The following is a 22,855-nucleotide window of genomic DNA, read 5'->3' as shown; positions in this document are numbered from 1 at the left end:
GTTGCTTGTGCGCGAATATATGGCCAAAAACAATACATTACTGGTACCGCAGTAACCGAATTCACCAGACCCGGCGCTATGCTACGATTGAGGAGATCAAAACTGCATCGAAGGACGAGCTGAACAAGATCACAAAAACTGATTTTTTAACTGCTTTGAAGATTGGAAGAAACGCTGGCATAAGTGCATTATATCTAGGGGTGATTACTTTGAAGGGAACAAAATAGATATTCATGAATAAATTTCTTAAGAAATACAAAATTCGCGATACTTTTTGAACAAACCTCGTATACCCGTCACGTATGTATGTATGTATGTACATCCATATTATTTACATACATAAATTCATATAAATCGTTTAGATACTTTGTGTCTGATGATGAGTGGATGGATGGACAACCCACGGCAAAGATAGCCTGACAAATAAAGAGTGCAGCCGTAAAAGCACACATAGCACCGGGGACGACTAAATGGAATGAAATGTTTACGAAAATAAATTTAACTCAGAGATATCACAAAAATATTTCACTTCCTTCTATACTGAAAACAAATAGCGAAAATAGATTTAGAGACAAATTATAAATAGATACGTAGACATTCTGAACACCGACGAATCTCTACATATAAGTTGTCTCAAGTAGTGCGAGCGGTGACAGCGGCTGGCTATGATTTGGTAATACTCGTACCATAGCCTCTGGTTTCTGCCGTTGGCTGTTGCTGGCAAATGTGATGATGTCGCTGGTCGACGACGCAGATAAACACAATAATAATGATACAAATGATGAAGATGGTGTCGCAATGTTGTGGCGGCACGATGCTAGCGACGTTTTTCGTAGATCATGTCAAATTAAATATCGTCTGGGCGCAAGGATGTATGGCACGGTCGAATCGCGTCACCTCCAACCACACCGCACTACGACGGGGCGCCTAGAATTGTGTGCTTACACATGCCAAATACACCGCTACATACTTATATAGACACATTCATATACATATGTGCACTTACATATATATATGTATATACACTTATTTATTGGTGAATACAACACCAGCACCAGCAGATGAAATTTGTTGCGACAGTCGCAGATAATTTAGTCTAAGGCATACGCACAGATCAGGATATGGAATGCCTAATCTTAGATAATACACTTCCATGGATATAAAAATACGTTCCATCTAATGGTATACGATTTCGAAATCAGCAACCATCCAATTACTAGTTTGAACAAGAAGATTGTTTGACACGCGTTGGAATATTTATGCTGTGCCATTGTGCTGCTCAGGGCTTAATAATTTTATTCACGTAACTGTTGTTTCTATAACCAAAAATTAATAGGAGCTGATAAATCTATTTCCTTATGCCTACGTATATTAGTGATAAATTTAGTAAAATCGGGATAAATATTGCAATGAAAAATGTGCTCCTTAGTACTCAAAGAAGGTTGTTATCATCGATAAATGATAATGAACCTTTGGCGGGCTAATTGAACGACGTTAAGTAAAAACTGGAAAAAAGTTAACTTCGGTTGCACAAAATCTGTAATGCACTTCACAAATAAAATAGTTTTCCAAATAAGATCTTTATTTTGATCGTTCAGTTTGAATGGCAGTTATATGGTATATTGATCCAATATCGGAGAAATTTCGATATCTCAAAAACTAGGGACTAGTTCGTGTATATACAGACGGACTTGGTTAAATCGACTAAGCTTGTCGCGTCATTTACATATATACGGTCTTCGACATTTCCTTCTGGGTGTTACAAACTTCGTGTCCAACATACCATAATATAGCCTGTCCAGGGTATAATAAAATAATTAGTACTGTAATGCTATTTAATACAAAGCGCTGGAATTTAGCGCAGAGAGATAGAAAGAGGGCGAGGTGGCACTACAATTCCACAATATGACACGAAAATGAGTGCAATCCGATGGAGCAACATTCAGTGGATGAAACTTAAAATAATACCTGTATTACATCTTTATGTCACAGAATGAAATGGGTGGAATCGGTTTTAATATATAAACTTATCCCAAATGGATGCAATACTTCCTAGATCCCATATACTGCAATTTCATGATTTTCGCAGTTCCGGTTAATTTTATGTTATAAAAAGGTGAGTTATCTCGATTCTTGAATGTTTGTTCTTAGCCCTTACATAATTTGGTGCAAAACTTGTTGATATTGCCTTAGAGTTTCACGTGGTCTTAATATAGCAGAGGAATTAAATTAGTGTATAAATGTATGTAGGTATATTACAATGCGTTATAAAGCGTCTGCAAAAGTCTGAAAACGATCAGATGTCAGTTTGCTCTCGAGTGAATATGAGGTGTTTTGGTGTAAGAGGGCACAAATTCTTCTAATCTTGACATTAACATAAAGTTTTACTTTCTACCATTTTCATGATAAGGTGGATTTTGTTCTTCAATACTCTTCTTTTCAACAATATGCATATATAAAATTCCAAGGTACTAATTGCTTCAGATCGCACCCAATTAAAATATCTTCCTATTATATTCGCATTGTCTAAAATGATGATCCAACCTCATGGATATAGCTACATTCTATATTTACCTACTAACTGCATATGTATGCATGTATGTATGTATGTATGTATATAAATTTACAAACTTGGGTTGATCATCTCGCTAGTCGGTTTGCTTCATTAACTACCGTTGAAAACATTAATTCAAAGGGACAACAAGGCGAACGAAAAGGTTAAATAATGCTTCCAGGAAATTGTGTCCAATAAAAATAAATTCAAATAAAATCTGCGAAGCATTCAGAAATTAAAAGCAGTCCGCAGGCTACAAGCCGCAACTTCGAATCAAAGAATGCATGAACTAATAAGGAAGATCAGGTAAACAATATTCGCAATCCCAAAAACACTCGCAGACATTACTAAGCTTAGCTCAGAGAACCACGAACGCAGATTTTGCGGTGCGACCCATCTCCTCGTTGCGCTGTATGCGTTCTATGGTCAGTGGCGCGCATTCCACTTGCTGTCGGCTTCTGAGCCAGTGCAATACACATACCATATGTACACCTATAGTACGTTCCATTGCATGCAGCATTCGCGTGCGTAGGCATGCTCTTGCGAAAGTTGCCACTTTATCGGCGGCGCGAGCTTTTAACAACACTGCAAACATTTACCTGCGCATATGTACACACATACCAAATGTTTGTTGTTGCTGCTCCGTCAAATATTCCTTGTAGATAGCTTAAAAGTGGCAGTCAACAGTGCAAGGTAACGCACATAGCCACGAGCTTCTGTTGCCTGCCACTAACTAATGCTGTCTGCCTCCAACGTGTCCTTACGATTATTTATTAACGCAATGGAAATGCGTCAAACAAGTTCAAAACGAATAAATAGCGTATTAAGAAAAAAAAATAAAACTGCTAAGCATACACAAAAGCAAAGCAACAACCAAAGCAAATATTATATGTCTAAGATTTTGCACCCAACTAGCAGATTCATATAATGGAATTCCATAAAAGCCATTGACTTCCTCGAACTGACTTTGCCGCGTGACAATGTCCAGCAGACAATTAAAGCAACAACAACATTTGGTACAGTTTGCAAAATTCATAATATACATAAATACTGTGTAAATACATATGTACATACGTGTATATATCGTTGCAAATATTATAAATAATATATTCGACATGTACGGAACTATAACTTAGAGGATTTAAACAAGTAGCGCTACCAACAATGAATTTAGAGCTGCCGCTGCAGTTCTCCGCTTGGTGAGATTTAACTATCGTTTTGAGTGGAAGGATAAATGGTGGACAGATCTTTGGACTTACATAGCAGAAGCGACTTCTTGTAATTCATTGAAAAAATGTTTGTTCTAGGCACGCAAAATAAACATTTAAGAAATTTGAGATCCTCACAATCCAGCCGTTGGGTTTTTACATTCCGATCTTGATTAAGATTATTTATGTCAAATAAGCGTTTTTATCTTCGCAAAATTTCACCAAAGGCAAATAGTTCAAAAAAGTTGAACGCGTTTTTACCGAAAGCTTTCCCTACTGGTATTCATTCACACGCTCACTTGCACTCGCAATCGTGGCAGAAGAGCCAATAACATTTAAGTACCTCAAATATTGTGTAAGGGTGATGTGTGTAAACACACACAGAGATATGTGCAAAGGTGTGTTAGAAATATGAATACTTGAATGGGTGAATTATATTGGCAGTACTTATGGTGAGGGTGAGCGAACGTTGATCATTTTCTAGATGAGAACTTTGAATAAACATATACTTATGTAAATAGTATGTACTTATATACAATCTATACATATGAAAATCGTAATTTTTTATTTTCGGAACAGAGATTGATTAAACTGCATTTCAATAAAGCGGGATAAGACTTAGCTTCACCTCTCAGAACGGCTGGGTTGCATTCACCGCCGTAATGCTCTGCATGTAACGATATTTGAAGAAACCTCGGCGTAATTAAAATCATTAATACTATTGATGACGGTGGTATTGGTGATGGTCTTTGTGTTTGTGGTTAAGTATCCGCTAATTCACGTTCGCGCTGTGTAAATAATTGACAAACGATGCGGCCAACCGACCTTAGCGGCCAAGTTGTGAATGAAACGGTTTCAGTGTAGAGCTGGGTATGGAATGTGGATTGGTGAGATAGCAACTAGACCCAGAGGGAGATGCCAGAGTGGAATGTTTTAAATTTTTTCGTTTTAATATTGTTGTTGTTTTAATTACTTTGTTTGTTTGTATGTATTTTTCGCCACTATTGATGATTGTCGTAGATAACGCCTTGCGTTTTATTGTTAGAGGCGCATTCGGCTCATGCCAACTCGTGTATCTGAGGATTTCTGTTGTGTTTGTGGGCTTTTCTCACGATCATACGCTTTTTGGGTTGGTGAGATTCTTCATAGGTGTTTGGTGCTGAGGCATACTATACGTGCCTGCCGTGTATGTGTGTGTAGAAAAAAGCACTCGTGGTTGCCACTTTGATAATTTATGCATAGAACGAACAATTTTGCACTTTATGTCCAATCGGTACTGACCGGATGGTTTCTGAGTTAAGTTTGCCAAAAAGCTATCTCAAAGCTGTGTTTACTAAGCTTTTGTTACGCAGCTAAATACTCGAAAACGTAAAGTAAAGTCTGTAAAGTTTGAAGAAGTTTTTATTGGCATTTCTCATGACTTAGCCTTTACTTTCGTTGTGGCATTTTTGCCCATGTGGCAACTGTGACTATACTTTGTATGCATGGGTTTGTAAATGAGAATTTCTCTTTTTTGATAGTGTATGTGTACACCGCTCTTCGTTGTGTGAGTGTGTTGGTGAGTATTTCTCCATTTTTGGTTGCTCTTTTTCTAACAGTTGCTTTAGGAGATTTGGACGAATTGTATTTGTATTTGTAATAAAACGAAGGTGTGTATGCTTGAGTATGTGTAATATTTGTTATATGTGATGATGCTGTGTAGTATTGTTGAATTCCTTCAAATTGTTGTTGTCAATATATATAATATATGGTCGATTAGCGGACGACGGCGGTGGGAGGAGTGTGCGAAAATAATAATGGCGGCACTGAAAACTTTTCTGATTAGATTATGGAATATGGTAAAATGCGCAATTAAACTTTTATACATACATATACATATCTATCATATAAGATCTATAATGAATTTTATATTAATGTAATGTTATTGCATACTACAAAAAATTTATTTGCTAAAGTGCAGATTCGATTTAATACTTTGCAGTAATGTAAGAAATATGTTTGAGGAATGGAAAACAATACCATGAATTTATAGCTCTCTAATACGTTTTGTTTTCAAGGATGCAGACTTTATTTGTGAAAATATTGCACTGTACATACATATGCACGCGTCCGATTTGATTGCGCTGGTCATTACTTTTTTCGTAAGATGCTTATTTTGAAACACTAAATTAAACCAATTCCTTCTGCATGTGGCTTTTCAAATGTAATGAAGCTACCAAAGCTGAAGCTTTTGCTTACATCAGTCGTACGAGTTACTGCTGTGTATGCTGGTGACGTGTATAGTTTATAAAGCTCATTGCTCTAACTTGTGTGATATTCGTCGTTATCGATACCTAAACGTCCTCATCTGCTTTCATCATTGTCAATGCTTCTACACCAATTAGTTCAAGAGTTATTCTATTATTATATAGTACATATGTACATACTCGCACATATATAATATTTCGTCGTATCATCGTTCATATCCAGATCCATTCGCTTTGCTTTCATAGTTAAGGGAACTACGTGGCAGGCCACATTTCGCGCTGGAGATGGCAACAAATTTTTAAAACTTCAAAATATAATTATGGCTGGGTTTTATTCTATCTTCACATTCTTACTTTAGCTTTGGTCTGTTTTTTTTTTTTTGAATCAATCACACTTCGATCAGATCATTGATTGTCTATGTTGTCTTACATGTTATTAAATGCTACAAAATTAAGCATCATACGTCTAGATTTCTTTTAATCAACTTTATTGCATTTATCATTTCTTAAAACCGATTCGCTTCACATTTTCGTTAAAGAGACTGTCAATCACTTCTTTAAATCTGCGAAGATCTTAGAAGGAATTTCGTGTTGAACTTATTATCATATTGCCTTGGGAATTCAGGAATTCATTTTAACAGATACATATGTACACATATCAATAGATAATAATTATTTTATAGTTCGAAGAAATCTCATTGCACACTGACTTCGTAAACCTGGCACAGTGACAATGGACAATTCCAGAAAGCTAATCATATTCGTCCTTTATCGGCATTTGACGACGTACGCACTTGAACTCGCTGTAGTTTTAGAGTTGGATGTGGAATTTCTGTGTGTGCATATGTATGGGTATTGTGTGCATGTGTGACACAAAACAAACACTGACACATGTACATATAAGCAAACAAATGTACATAGGGAATAGTGTGCCAGACCATCATCAGAGTGGCTTTGTCCTTTCTTTTTCCCACAATTTGCTGACTATGTTTTATGCGCTTTGCATTGATTTTCGGCGTTTTCTTTTATCCTTTCTTGATTTTTTTGTAGTTCATTTGTCCAACCCTCTTCTGTGCAGGAAGTGGATATTGATATAATTAAGAATTCTGGGAAAACGGGATTTTTCTTATAATCCTTGCTGCGGAGACAAATGGAGTGTGGATTTGTGTACACTGAGGCAAAAACAAAAAAGGAGCAAGTAATGTACAAAAATATATTCAAAAATAAAGTAAAAAACTTGTTAATAGACAAGAAAAGAGTGAGCAACAAGTTTATTTTTTGTACCTACTTTTTGAATTTTGAATTGCAAAAATTATCGTAATGAAACTTGTTCATTTCTGCAAAAAGCCCTAGAACACTGTGAACCCCTTTTTTTTTGACAAAGTGGTTGAACTCGTTTTCTTCGGCTTGGATAAATTATGTAACTATATTTTCACTGCGAATGAGACAATATATATAAATCTTGTGTTCATAAGAGCTTGCCGGGAGAAGAACAGAAAAATACAGCCGATCGAGCAAAATGACCACCAAAGAAGATGCTATGTTACTTAACTTTATCTTCCGAGGTTCCTTTCAAAATATCCCAATCGACCCAACCATTTTTATCGAAATTCGGAAGGTCCGTCGTTTATTCTATTATGTCAAGGAAAATATTATCAGCTTATTGGCAGATTACTTCTGGTTGAGTTTCCCACAGCTTTGCGACGTTATTTAGACTAGAGGCCATTTATACTCCATACTCTAAGTAAGCTGTAGAACGGGCTAGGGTAGTAAGTAAAGTTGTTTGATCGTAGCTACTGCTTCATTGTAAGACAGCCGCCGCTTGAAAAGCGACATACTTTGAAAGCTTACTTTCGACCATTCCTGCATATTTAAATCGAATATCGAAATGACGCGAAAATTGCAGCACATACCTAAAATCAAATCATTACTTGCCGCTGTAGAAGTTATTGTGATACTAGAAGGCAGTAAAAAAAGAAATATGAGAAGTGAGTATACAAGTAAAGTCACACAAAAAGAAAGGTAAAAACCAAAATAAGCTTGAAAACAAGCATTGCACATATAAAATTCATACCTCGATTGCTCAGATTGGAATTTGGCTTTCTCTTTTCATCGCGATCGGTTGGCTGCCTCGCATGCAGAGGTTGATGAGGCAACAACGGGCGGGGGCGGGCAACCATCAGCTAGCCGTGCAGTTTATATAAAAACTCGCAGACGCACTTTGAACACTGCGACTCGCCCAGCGTCCGACTGCATCTCCATCCCAACTTCAACTCCCATTTAACCTTACGGCCAAGTAGACACGTCTGCCCGCTTGGGGTTTCGGCGACTTTCGCTGTTGCAAAGTCTGCAAGTTTGTTTGCGTGTATGTGCGCCTGTGGGCATTAATGTTGGCGCTGTACGAAATTCCTCAAGAATTTAGCTATACCTTGTGTGTATATGAGTGTGTGTACATATAGGTAACGTAGGTGAATGCTTGCATGCACGAACGTATGTACATAAGGTAAAGAATGAACCCACATACACTCGGCAATGGCTTACAAGGCATTTAAAATGGGGAAATGAAGAAATGAAAAATAAGTAAAGAAAACAAAAACAAAGTTTCTCACGTTCCTCTTCCTAAATTCTTGGAATTGCAATACATTAAAAAGAGCTCTTCGCTCATCGCCGCACCATCACACCATCGCACCACTAACGCCGCTGTCCGCACCCCGACATAGCATGCTTGTGCACTTCTGACCGGACCGAAGTCGATGCCAGCAGCTAAAAATCCACGTTTCCTTTCCCATCAACGTCGAATCCATGAGTGAATGCGTGGATTGCATGCACTGTGAAAAAAGAGAAAACAGATAAGAGCGAAAAAGGAGTCGGCGCGGCGCACGTGCAATGGTGCAATGGGAAAATTTTTAATAAAAGGGAAATTGATTGATTCGTTTAGGTACTTAACAGCAATGCAGCAGCATTACTACATTCTTACATATGTATGTACACATGTGCATGCATTTGCTCATATGTGTGCTTAATTGTTTTAGTGGGAGTCAATTGCAAAACCACAAAACCTTTCCGACACAATCGAAAACCAGTTAAATTCCAACCAAGACGCATAACTGTGAATGGCTGTTATGCGAGAAAAAGAACCGCTTCTTGAAAACCGCTTGTGGAAAGGCGATGCATTAACATGTTATATGTACGTATATATACGAGTACATATGTATATAGTTTGAAATATAGAGCTATATATATCCTCTACAAAAAAATATTGATTAAGTTCTTGTTCGAAATGGCCACGATTCGGGAAAGTTAAAACAATTATTAACGGACCTGATCTAAATGAATGCTGAATATATGCATAAATATGATCCAGTGTCTTGTCACTTTCCTCCTCCGCAATCAGAACCAATTAACCAATGAATAATCGATTTATAATCAAAGCTTTTACTGCCATAGGATCCGAAGCTATTCACTGGACATATCTTTGATGGGAGTCAAATATAGATTAAATTGGAACTGTTTCCTCCTTTCTCATCGGCGACCATCCATTTATCACCGTCACAATAACCTTTGACAAGCTTGGAACTAAAAGTTCTATCTGTGAAGACAATTATAGAGTGTGTAAAATCACATTTACTTATCTAGTTTTGTTTTTCAAGACAGTTCGTATTTCTATTGGAACCTTTTTGGTTTTTTGTATTTAAGGTAGGAGGAGGGGAATTAAAATTTCTTTCATTGCCACATAACTTAAGAAGAATGAATAACAAAGTCTTCTGGGCTATATTTAGCGTTTATGTAAGTTAGCTGTTGGCAGAGTTAAAAAAGGTCCAGAGAATGGGTCCAAGTTTGTACATTTGTATTTTTAGCCGCGTTTTTGCGCTGTTCAGTCAACTCTTGCGAAAATTTGTTTGTACGATTTTTCTGTGTGTATATTATGCCTCATCTTTACAACACTGTTAATAATTTCTTTCTTCACAATAAGTTTTTTCGCTGATAATTTAAATTTCAATTCAGGCTTGTTGTTGTTGGTAGCAAACTCACATATAAGCTCGGTTCATTACCTTGTTGATAATGACGCAGTGGCCACTTGCCAATGCTTGCCGCATAATCTATCGGAACCTGCAGTACATTTGCACAAACACACAGCCATGTCATTGTGGTGTGCCCAAGACCGCCAAGTTCGGCTCCACTTCGTCACTCCTCCTTCGCCCAAAATGAAGCCCATATAGTCAAAGCTGCTTGACCAAAACACCACATAAACTTGTATACTTTGGTTGTGTTGCAGCAATCATTGTTGCATGCATCGTTGTTGACGATTCTGCTTGTTGTGTTCTTGCTATCATTCCAGTGCGCTTGCTGTTAGTTAGTGTTGCCAACAGCGCCACTGTAGCTGTATGTATCGTTTGTTTTTGTTTTATTGTTATGGCTGTTGTTCTCGTCGGTGCGATCAAATGAATGAATATCGCTCTGAACAAACCTGAACAAACCACCAACTTGATGAGCGAACAACTTGTTGTTGTTTAACACTTTGCCGACAGACCACTGGCATTACGGAAGTGTGTGCACATATGCACGGCTGCGTTTGTATGTATGAATGCAGTTGGTAAATCGAGTTGCTTTCTCATATGCATTGATTTTTTTGATCTTGCTCTCCTATTGAACACTGTCATCAAATTCATATTCAATCATACAAGTAACTAACACCGGCGGTATAATAGTATTCGACAGAACAGCAACAACGCTAGGAGGCCCAATAGAGTTACTTTAATCGCCGAAGCTTTTAAGGATAATTTCTGCTTCCGTGCCAGTGCTACCCGTCCAATTCAATACCCTGATTGCTGTAAAGGTCGTTTGGTGTTGTTCTCTTTTCTTATATTTCTTGGATGCGGCCATCTCAGCACAGTGTTTCGGAACTGTAAATTACCTGGGGCATTTTTCAGGATTTTTTAACTCCGCCACCTTGGCGAAGTTTCGAGGATATGAGGTTTTTCCTCAACTCCCTACCCCTCCGAAATTTAGCGCGAAATGTTTGCAATACTATTGGTTTGACTGTAAATACGTTGGATTATAAAAATACAAAAATTAAATTTTTTCCAGTTTTTTTATTTAAGTCAAGTAAATACTAGTATTTGATATGGTTTATGGTGTTTTAAAATCATTCCACGAAAAACGCTTTAATTTAACTTTACTTTCAAGCAATTTTACAACTTTTTGTACTAGAAAATAAATTATTTGATATCCACCCTTGAATAGCTCACTTAATTAATGGACGAATCCTTAGCTCTCAAACGTAAATGGCTAAGGAGGCCTTTTATAAATATATTGAAGAGTTATTCTTTGAAAATTTTCGCCTTTTTGGCCGTGATTGGTTTTAAATTGACTTTAAACCTCTTGTAGTTGTAGTATTTCCCTAAAACATGTGATTTATGTGCAGTTAAATATTTTTTATAGCTCCTCTGTGAGCCTAGTTGTATTAAGACATTCTCGAACATTTTCAGCACAATCTCAAACATTGGGGAGTACTTAAGTTCTGAAACGAATCTCTTAACCAATAACTTAAAATATATAATTTTCGAATTAATTTACAATGAAAACTTTTTGGAGATGTCAAATGAAAACTGAAATTAAAACGATTTCAAACCTCAATAATCTCAATAATCGTAAACTAGTCCCTTCACATAGCCCTAGGACTTTTTCACAAAATAGGTACGGTGAAGCCATTTCAATATAGGATGGTCTATCGCAAACGTACACCTCTATTATGAAATTTTTAGGGTCTTTGGTTGTTGGGACACAGAAATATTTTGAATTTGAGGTTTGCAGTCCAACTAGTTATAGTAATACTTTTCATGATGTTGTCCCTCATACGTAGTTGTATTGTATAAGGGCTATAATCCAAAAAATTGATGGGGTTTGAAGAGAAACTTTTCTTTCTGGAGACGTCCCTCCCGACGACCGGGCATATAACCTTCACAAGACTAATAGTCTGTGGCGCCTCATTATCAAAAAAGAAAAAACCATCGTATTGAATTCAATCGTCCTCAATAGCGATGCGCTTATTTTAATTATACACGTACAGGGTTAATTTGTATGTATGTGTGCGAGTCTGTGATAGATGCTGTTGAGGACGTCTCAAACATCTAGTTAAAGATACTCGTTCGTATGTGAAATTATTGAGCTTGGTATTTATCAGCATCCAATGCCATTTAGTTGTTTTATTAAAATTTACTGTTTTCCATTTTGCGTGGCGACACACTCACACAGCTACACACATTTTTCACAACGAGTTTTAAGTTCTGTTGCAGACATAGTATATACTTGCATAGGTACATTTTAGGGTGATCGTCTGAATATTGTGACTTAAAAGAGCTTGGAAAAAATAAACTCGCTGGAAACCTTCAGTGTTCAGGCTCCGATCCAATTGGAGAATCTTAAGTTATCGAAAAACTTTTCTGAAGAAAGTACGCATAAACCAAACAAATGTTGAGTTCATGCATTCGAATAAGCATATAAAATGTTATAACTAGTAACAGAAAATGTGCTCGCCGAGTTGCTTTCGGGCATGTTAGGAAAATTATTTACGATTATTGCAAACTAACTTGGTCCAAGGTTTATATTTATTTTATTCATTGTATCCCGAATGGTAAAAAGGAGTAAAGAGTAAAATAATCGCTTACCCTAGTGTTCACAAATGGTTGTATGTATGTGTGCCTAGATGTATTTGTGTGATGCATTGTACAGAGTGTCTGTACTGCAAACGTGTATCTCATTTTTGTTTGTTCTTTTTTATATTTCTTTAATTAAGAACAAGAAATTCCTGGAAAATCCTAAGCCCCTAGTCGGGGGTCTCTGTATAGAGATGCCGCGCATGGAATTTACACGGCACACTTGATAACAGTTACCGAATATACATATAGACGGGTATATATACGTATGTAGTATAGTTGTGTGTAGAGATTAGTTTACTTGCACAATATATCTCTATCAGTATGTGTGTTTGCATGTAGTTACGATGTATGTAATACCGACGCACATCGATATGAACATGGAAATGTGTACATTTTTGTTATCTTATTACGCATAAGTGTGTGCGCTGGTATCAATGCCAATCGTTGCATTTCGATCGATTGCTCTTTTGTTTGTTCGGTAAAACTATTTTAACGCCTCATCAGCGTAGCTCAGAACCTAACCGGTGGCCAAAGAATTTTCTCTTCATCACGTTTTCATTAAGTTACGCCCTTCCCCAGCAGGGAATTCTGATGCATTTAAAGAACTCATGAGCCGGTGAAGATATTCTGACTTCAGTGGATCGTGGATGCAAAATCTTTTCGTAATGCCACATGTATAGCCATTTAAAAGCATCTTAATGTCGGCAGGAGCGTCTAGTTTTTGGCCAAATTCAAGAAGAACATATGTTAAAATATTGAAGTTGATTTAAAGACAACTAAAAGAAAATTCGTTAAGTCATCATTTCACGCACACACACACACTAATAGAAATTTTTCTAAATTTTTATTGAAGTGGTCAAATGACTGCCCATGTTTACCGAAAGCTTGACTTTACCCAATGGTTCTGCACTAATTACTAAATTTCAATGAAATTGCGACCTACTGCTACACAGTTTTAAATAAAAATTCATCAGCAAATTTGATAACTCGGTCAAAGGCGTAGCCAGGGTCTACCAGTTAAATTAGTATTAATTTTTTCTAGAAATATTCAAAATCAACTTTCTAAGCTGTCATGTGTGTTTATACCATCGCTTGCAATACAAAATATATTTGTAAAATTTTCATTAATTATAAAGATATATGGTATATATATAACTAAATACAGGTAAAAAGTTGTAATACGATCAAGTTAGTATCATCTGTGAAGTGTACGGCAGCGACTTGTAATTTGAAAGACCTGAATGGCTTTTAATTACTTCGTGCCACAAAATGTCAACCTGGCAAGGGCGCCATTCTGTAATTACTTTATTTACATAAGTGATGTATATATAAATGTGTGTGTGGCATTCCAATTGCAGTTACTCACTCTGTGCATTTCTACGGATTTCCATAGCAAAACAAATCACAATTTCCACTTCGAAGTGCATGATGAACTTGTGTCTGGGCTATTTGTAGTTTGTTTGTCTGATGAAATGTGCATTCGCACAATTTTAAATGGTTCTACGTTTTAAAGGTTATTTCATACATATGTATGTGAGGGAGATGTTTTGACTTTGAAGTGACATATGTATATCCTAAACTATAATATTAAGGGGCACAGCCTAAAAACGTCGATTTTTGGGAATTTAAAATTGTTTTAAAATATTCAGGGTATATTTATACATGTGAAATTTTTGAATAAAAATTTAATATTTTTTGAGTTACACGAGACCTCCGACGGCGCTAAAATAAGGTCTTCCACCAGTTCCGGCCTTCTCCGGGGATGAACCCTAAAAATAAAAAAAACTAAAAGATAATCTTCGTACAATGACCTAAATGAAAAAGATGACCAAATTGCGGTGTTTTTAAAAAAAAAGTTGAACTTTGCCCCAAATTTAGGCCGCTTTTGGTCTGGCTAAATTGGATTTTTCTTCAGATTAGATCTGGTAAATCATTGTGTGAAGAACTATCTATATTATGTATATGCAAAAAAAATTTCATAGGGATATTTTGTCTCCGAGTGATCATTCAAGCAAATTTAAAAATATTGTTTTGACGCGTCTAAAGGCTAACTGATTGGTCATATTGAACTGAGCGGCTACCCTTGCTAGCTGTAACAAAACTAATTTGAGATATCGATTTGAAATGTTAGTATGTGATTTTTAAAATTATAAACCATCAAAATATGGAAATCGATTTTTACAAAAAAAAATACAACTTGTACAGTTTGCATTAATTGACATTACAAGTACAACACTTTTTAAGAAAAATAAAAAATATCACGGTTTGTAGTCTTATATTCAAGGAATGCACCAACTTTTGTATAAGTTCAAGAGTTACTATATTTAATTTTTGTGTGAACTTTACGCTCTCGTAATCTATGTGGAGAGATAGGCCCACAGGTGCTTAATGTGATTGAGGTCTGCACTTTGGAGGCTGCTCTTTTTTCACGTTGTACTACAACCATTCCTTAACCATTAAAGCAGAATGCTACGGGTCATTATCCTGAACAAAGCAGATTCATCTGTAAAAATTACTGAATCCCAAAATTCGTTATCACGTAGGATATACTCTTTGGATTATAGTATGTAAACGTTTTGCAATATTTCTTTTCGATAATTGTAGCTTATTTCGTGGTGAAACCAAGTTGTTAGGAACAGTTTGGAGTGGACCTCCAACTCTTTGGCGATAGTGACATCGGACATTATGGTGTTCCTTGATACTCCGAGCAACTTTACTTTTAGCCTCGGACGTGTAAATTTTTATGGGCCTTCTACTACCATCAAGTTCTCCAATTTCAGCAGTCGTTTTGTATTTAACAATAATGTACTGAACAGTAGTATGTGTTTTTTGACAATATTAACTTTTTCTTGAGAACTTTTATTCTCTTGCCATTATTTAACTACCAGACCATGTAAATTTTGAGATGTTTCTTTGTTCACCATTTTTTCATCAAAAACTTCAATGGTTCAATGAAATTCGCTTACCAAATAATACAGTTTGACCACACGCAAATAATAGCAGACAAAAATAACGGTACCTACTTATTTTTGGCAGCTCAAAAGTGAGATATTTTAATTTTTTGTAATGGTTAAAATTAAACTTGATTTTGAATTAAAATTTTTATTAAAAACCAAAAATACAAATACATAAAATTCCCATAATATCTTTCTTGGTTGCAGCTTAAAAGCTGGAATAGTTCAAGAGAAAATTCATTCAAAGTCGAAACATCTCTCTGTATACCATAAGTTTTTTTGGTTCACTGTATGTTTATCTTTGCCAAATGGATTTTTTATTTTTTTCTTCCACCTTGTCGTGAGTCTTGATATACATAGAGAACTACAAATTAAAAGCCTTGGCTAAATTTATAACATTTTGTCGATTAAATGTTTACAAGTGGCGAGAGGCATAAAAATTCCCTCTTTTTCGGAGTCTAATTGTGGGGTGGTGCCTGCTCTGGCTAGTTCATTTGTTTCGCTGTTGCCAGGGATACCACTATGCCCTAGAGCCCATTACAGGTTTATCCTGAAGTAGGATGTTAGATTCAATAATAGATCAAGACATTCTTTCACTATCTTTGACTAAACCCTAGGAGCAGCCGTCTGTGAAAAGCATTGTGTATTTTTATGAGCAGCTTTTCCATACATCCTTCTCAAAAAGGAGAGCGAATCGTTGTCTTACTACTTCAACATAAAAGCCCTATTCCTGTCGAAGACCCGTCTGTCTGTATATACACGAACTAGTCGCTCCATTTTTGAGATATTGCTCTGAAATGTTGCACACATCCTTTGTAGTCTGAGCATATACGAAACGTAGTTTAATATGGAAGTAATTTCATGTTTGACCTTGAATAAACTAAAATTATTCTTATCCAGAATCAAACGATTTATCGGTAAGACCAGTCCTTAAAACATGGGTTGCGTCAAGCGTTAAAGTTTTCCGATATCTAGTGAAATTCGAACCTACTTCTGAACAGACTTGTACATATGTATGTATACTTAAACCTACATGCGACACAGCTGGATTTGTTACTCAGCGAAGTACATTATCAGGGGGTTTGGGGGTAATCTCGCATTTTTCGAATGTTTCCAAATAGTCACGAACAATTGAAAACATTAATAAATATGAATTACTACAAAATTTGTCATTTTCACATCAAACAAGAACCGAAATTACAAATAAAATAAACTATTTCGAAAATACAAGTACAAATGTGGTGAAAAACATGTAACGGGGTTTCAAGGTGATATCTGTTATTCGTGGTACGTTGGAATGCAGTCTGTAAACAAAACGCAGACCGTTAAGTACTTGGCACTGTTACTAGCAATTTCAGTTCAAATTCCAGAATGCGTTTTTTATTGTTTTTTCTTTTTTGATGTTAGCCTGTGTCTATATTTGCTGGTAGAGTTTAAGTGGCAGTGCTTATATACATGGTTAGGTGATGCCAATAGGCCCTCATAGAGTTATGTTAAGCTATCATTATGAACATGTAAAATACATACACACCTGCCGTATATACTTGTACGTACAAACGAATGAAGGCTGCCCGAACATTGCATTCCACAGTTACAACTTAGCATTGCCAGTGCTTTATTTGAGGGAAAGTTGACTATGTGTGGCCATAGATGCCGCCGCGGAAGCGAAACTTCTAGCAAAATTCGGTTATGCAAGTTTCGGAATGTCTAAAGATCGAATTACCGAAACCTTTATCGATCCATTTGAAGTGCAATCAAAACCAGCTGTGGTTAAGTTTACCCTTAGAGCTCGTTCATATAACACTATGTATATTAGTATAATATTCAATAACTATACCACCACTTACCGAGAGAAATTTTTTCTGGGAATTTTTTATATGTAATATTTAGCCAAAATATATTTTTTGAAGCATATAATTGAAATACTAATATATATATTTTTGTTAGGAGCTTTTTTTGATAGAAATATTTTCGAAGGTGTGCCGTCGATCCCGATACTGCGTAACCATAGTTTGCACGCCTAACCTTTACACTAGGTTAACTGCCGGAGGAGCCGGTAACGAAATGTTTAAAGGCAGCCTGAGAAACTAATACCCTAGTTAAGATAGATTTGGAAATTTTTTTCAAATTTTAATGATAAAAATTTTGGTCTTCGAGTTTAAATTACATAAATATTTCTTTAAACGTGGTTTTTTTATTTAATCGACTATTGAGATTTCGTGCATTAAGTGTTTGACGTAAAATATTTCGGGCAAAGAAGAGCGCATGTGGTGCACGAGGCTTGTCCGCCATTTTGGAAGCATAACGCTATTTAGCACTAGCATAAAGCTTTTACTTGCCAGATTAGGTAGACCATTTTGTTTGTTGTTATTGGCAACGAACAGCACATTTCGCGTACATAGACACCGCTATGTTTACATGTATGTATGTATGTATTTGTCACTTGAATGTATTGATTATAATTTCTGATAAGCTTTTAGGTGGAATAACTGATAGAAAAGAAACGCAACTATAACACGAAAATTACCAAAATCGAATAATTAAGAATGAAAACTGATTTAAATTACTATGGACTTTCAGCGTAAAGGCGAAAAAGGTATTGTAAATATATATGTACATACATATCTATTTAGCTGTTATGTAAATTATTTTTCTCATATTTATATACTTTACCGTTGTAAATGCCTCGACTGAATACTTGGCTACTTTTTGTAATTATTACGATTGTTACCTATTTATATATTATGAATATTGGATCATTTAGTGGAGTTTCTGGATTGACATTCGTCGTCCACGTGATAAAATCCACACGTCCGCAAGATATGTGTGCATGTATATAAATACATACATAGACGTGTATACATATGTATGTGTATATTTTAATACACCACCGAGCATTTAGCAAAGCAGCTACGCCTAGGGGAGAGGTGGATGCGCCCTGAAACGGCGATCGCTACCGCTGAGTAGTGCAATTAAAATACCGCGTATATGAGAAGAGCCTACAATTTGGGGCGATGACGATGATCAGTTAGTTCTCTAAGTTCGAGCGTGGCTATGCCTATTCACATACACATAGAAGGGTACTCATTCATGTCCATATACTCGTATGTTAGTGAATAAGTGTGATAGTTGTGCACAACTGAGGGTTAATGCATGAACAGCTATCCAGGCGTTATCAGTGTGTATGTGAGCATGTGTGTCGTTGTATGGGTGGCCATAAGTTTTGTATGTGTATTTGTTTCCTTTTTCTTTTAGTTGTCGAAAGTTGTACACGCCTCTACTCTTATGTCGAAGAAAGCACGTGGAGTATGCGAGCACTAGATAAATGGGCAATTGAACGCAATATGCTCCTGAACAAATAATTGCGTACCAACATATATACTCTATATATGTACAAATGCACATATAACATGCAAGTAATGGGCACGGTGACCGCAATCTGCAACACGAGGGCTGCATAGCGAAGCTCGCCGCTAAAGTGCTCCAGTCCATAAATACAAACATACTCTTAATTCTAGGGTGATTGTACAAACGTTTTTATATACATATGTTCTATTTTTATTAGTAGAATCTAAGTAAAAATGCTTCTGCTTATGGCGGAAGGAAGTCAGGACTGCAACGTCCACGCCGGGTTCTTATTTTACAGTCACCTAAATTGTTCAAAATTTATAAATCGACTTCCTTAATATATGCTTTTTATAGAAGTTTGTTAGTATCTACTTGAAATTTATAATGGTGAAAAGATTAACCACACTTCTTTGTCTCCGACCGCTACACCAAGCTTCTATGTACTACACATAGTGTGTCCTTCTGGGCACCACCAAATTGTGTGTCCGCTTGTACACATGTTGTTGTATTATATTTAATTTATTTCTTTCGAAAGTGACAAAAAAGGCAAGCGAAAGGTATTGCCCTCCATTTGGTGAAAGACTGACAGTATTGAGAATATCTTTCACTTTACTCAGCGACTGTGTCAGTGGTTCTTGTATGCCTACCGGGGCAATTCATTTCGTCGGGATCTTGATATAACAAACATTTCAGGACTTCAACACTGTGGAAAAGTAATGCATTTTAAATAATTAGATTATATACCTCGATATGGTGGATGAACTCATTCTGTTTGGCTGCTAAAAATAGATAAAATGCTGTATACTTGGAATACTCTAATCCAAAAGTGAAACAACCGACGAAAACATCCTTCGTGATGTTAAAATACTATACAGTGCTGATTGCATACTACCCGTACTTTTTCGATGCACGACGAAGATAATGTAGTGAATGAATACGCACGTAGATAATATTTGAATTAAAACCTTTAATGAATACTTTCAGTTGAAAGCTGGACCCAGTTATGAACGTTCAGGATTTGCTAAAGATGTTATAGAGGCATTATTGCAATTGACGCGGATTTTATCCGGCCATGGGCTGTTATTTCGATGATTTTGCGATTGTCAAATCCACCACCCACATTTTCGCATACAGTTTTTACTCCGGAAAGGTGACATTTTATAGAATTCATGCTATCTCAAGACAGGAATCTTCATATATTTGTCGGTAGTCGGAAGGTCGGCAATTAAATAAAAATGGGAAATAAGTAGATAAAGTAAGGTGTTATATAGTGCGTTGGCTGTTGTAGTGTTCGGGAGATAGATTGCGTTAAGACTCATGCGAATTAATTGAATGAAAGATTAAGAAATCTTAGGAATGTCTGTTGTTGCTTAATGAAGTTGGTATAGAATACATGAGAAATGATAGATCTATCTGGGGGCTGGGGGTAAGCTTTTTAATAATACAAGACTACAAATGAATTATTTCAATGCGACGTTGGAGGTTTTCAAGAAGCGATGGCTTATGGTAGAATAAATATCCAATTGGGATCGTCGATGTCTGAGGCATCAGCAACGCTAACTATTCACACCCCAAAAGCTAGGTATGAATGCAGATTGCACACTCTTTTTGCGGTCTTGTGGCTCCTTTTGCTGCAGCTGATAATTCTATTACTGCACTTAATGTAGCGGTGCGCTTGCGTGACATGCCGTACTGCATGGTGTTTGTTGCCTCATTCAATTTAGTTCCGTTATGCAGTTCTGACGGTTGTCGTCTGCTCACTCTTCCCTCCGTGGCCCCCTCGGCAGCACACATGTTCCTATTATAAATATTTGTGACATTCTTTCATAAGTTATCTTTGCTTCTGCTTTTTGGCTGCCTTTATCATTGACAATGTCAGTCCCTGCTAGCAACAACATGTTGCATGTCAATTGCACATACGTATGTACATACAGATATATTTGACTACAAAAGTTCACGCAAGCCACTTTAGTAATGAAAATTCATACAGTTCAACTACTCGCTCGCTACCACCAATAATAGCTTTATACCCTTATATGTATTTGTGTATGTAAGCAAACTTGCTCGTCGATGCGTGTGTATACGTCTATTTATTAAAGCGTACATCGTGATCGCACGCTTGACTGAAATTCTCACAGACACAGATGCGCCAACTGAACTGAGTATTCTGTACGTCTGTTTATGTAGTGTGCCATATCTACAATTGTGTGCGAGTGCTATACGCTCCACTGTGGGACGGAAAGAAATGACCGTATAGCTGCTGCCGCTATTATTGTCGTTGGCAGACGATTGCTAGACAAGCGGGAAAAAAAGTAGTTGGCAACTTGTTGAGGAATTCGTGGTCCCGTTTACAGTGTGTGGATATGGTATTATTTCTGCTTACACACTAGCTAAAAACAGTAACTCGTGTTGACAATAATATCAAAATCGCCGAAAGCTACAAACATTACATCCATACATGTGTGTGCCTTTTTACGATTACATCTATGCCCACAGCGGCCCACTACCACGAATAAGCAGGAAGTGCCCTCCACGGAGAGGGAGAGAGACTGTAACATGAAAATGGGGCACTATGCGCACATACATATATGTATGTATATGCTTAAACTTATTAGTAAATGTGTGTTTGAAAAAAGAAAAAAATGAGAATGCAGATAAGAGCTTTATTCAACCCCAAAAGGTTATTGAACCGTAAAATTTGTTTACCTTCTCAGGGTTATATTAAACCAAAGATTTTATGCAATAAATTGAAGCTTTGAGGATATCACATTGTATTCACATAATCAAATTAGCAACCATAAACTTAAGGCAAGCGAAAAGGTCTGGTTGAAGAGTGATCTCTACAAATATCACTGGAAATTCGGGATTGAACAGCACATAAAAAGTGGTCAAAAAATATTGATTCAAAGATCTCTCAAGATCAGATTATTGTTGTTGCATCCACATCCTAAATCTTCATATTTGGATCTTCACATATTCATATGTTCTCTATGCATCTATGTATAGAACTTAGGTCTAATAAACTAAACCCTTGGGCTTATATTTTAAATATATATTAAGTGCCTCTTTGAGAAACAAAGGAACATTTTTGCGAAAAGATGTTGGGCATCAATTCCACCAAATATCTATCGAGACTTTATTGAATATTTCCCTTGCTTGTATTTACATTTCGAACAATGTAATGTGTTTTTGCCAGACCAATATGGATGCCGCTATATATGTCAGCAATCGTTACCCCATTGACAACATTCACTTTAAGGACGACGACGTTGGTCTAGTATTTTTTCTGTTCTGTTTTGTACTCATAGTACTAGAGCCGTTTTCACTATTTTAATAGAAGTTATAGGGTTCTCTTAAACATAAATTCGTAAATGTATACAAATATACATTAATGTTGTACTATATACAATAGCTTGTATGAGAGTAAGCCACCCAGAATGTGAGTACTCTGCAATACAGCAATAGGAATAAGCTGGCGTCAAACCATAACAAATAATGATCGAATGAAGCGTAGTCCATAATAATGCTCGTATATTTGTACGTTGCGATTTCTCACAGATACTGGTAGCGCCAACAGCAAATATATACATACTTGTAAGTCATAGAAGTCCAATTCTATAGTACGTTTGCCATGGGAGAGATGAGATGAGAGATAATTGTGTTATGCCTACTCGTTCACAGAAGTCGAAAGCAATTGTGAGTATAAAAATGTGCCATTCATTGAGCGCTTTGATGGTGGTGTTTTGGTTAGAGGGTGAGTGTACGACGTCCACTGTACGTACACGTAATACCAGTGCAGTGTGGTGGACAAGAGAAAATTGTAAAGAGTCGCATGACTTGACGAACCGCTAGTTTGTGAATGAGTTTTGCTGTTGCCGAACTGTGG

This window comes from Bactrocera oleae, chromosome 6 (genome assembly GCF_042242935.1).
Source record: "Bactrocera oleae isolate idBacOlea1 chromosome 6, idBacOlea1, whole genome shotgun sequence".
Taxonomy (NCBI): Eukaryota; Metazoa; Arthropoda; class Insecta; order Diptera; family Tephritidae; genus Bactrocera; species Bactrocera oleae.
The sequence above is the reverse complement of the archived record's forward strand: the minus strand, read 5'-3'. Positions refer to the sequence as shown.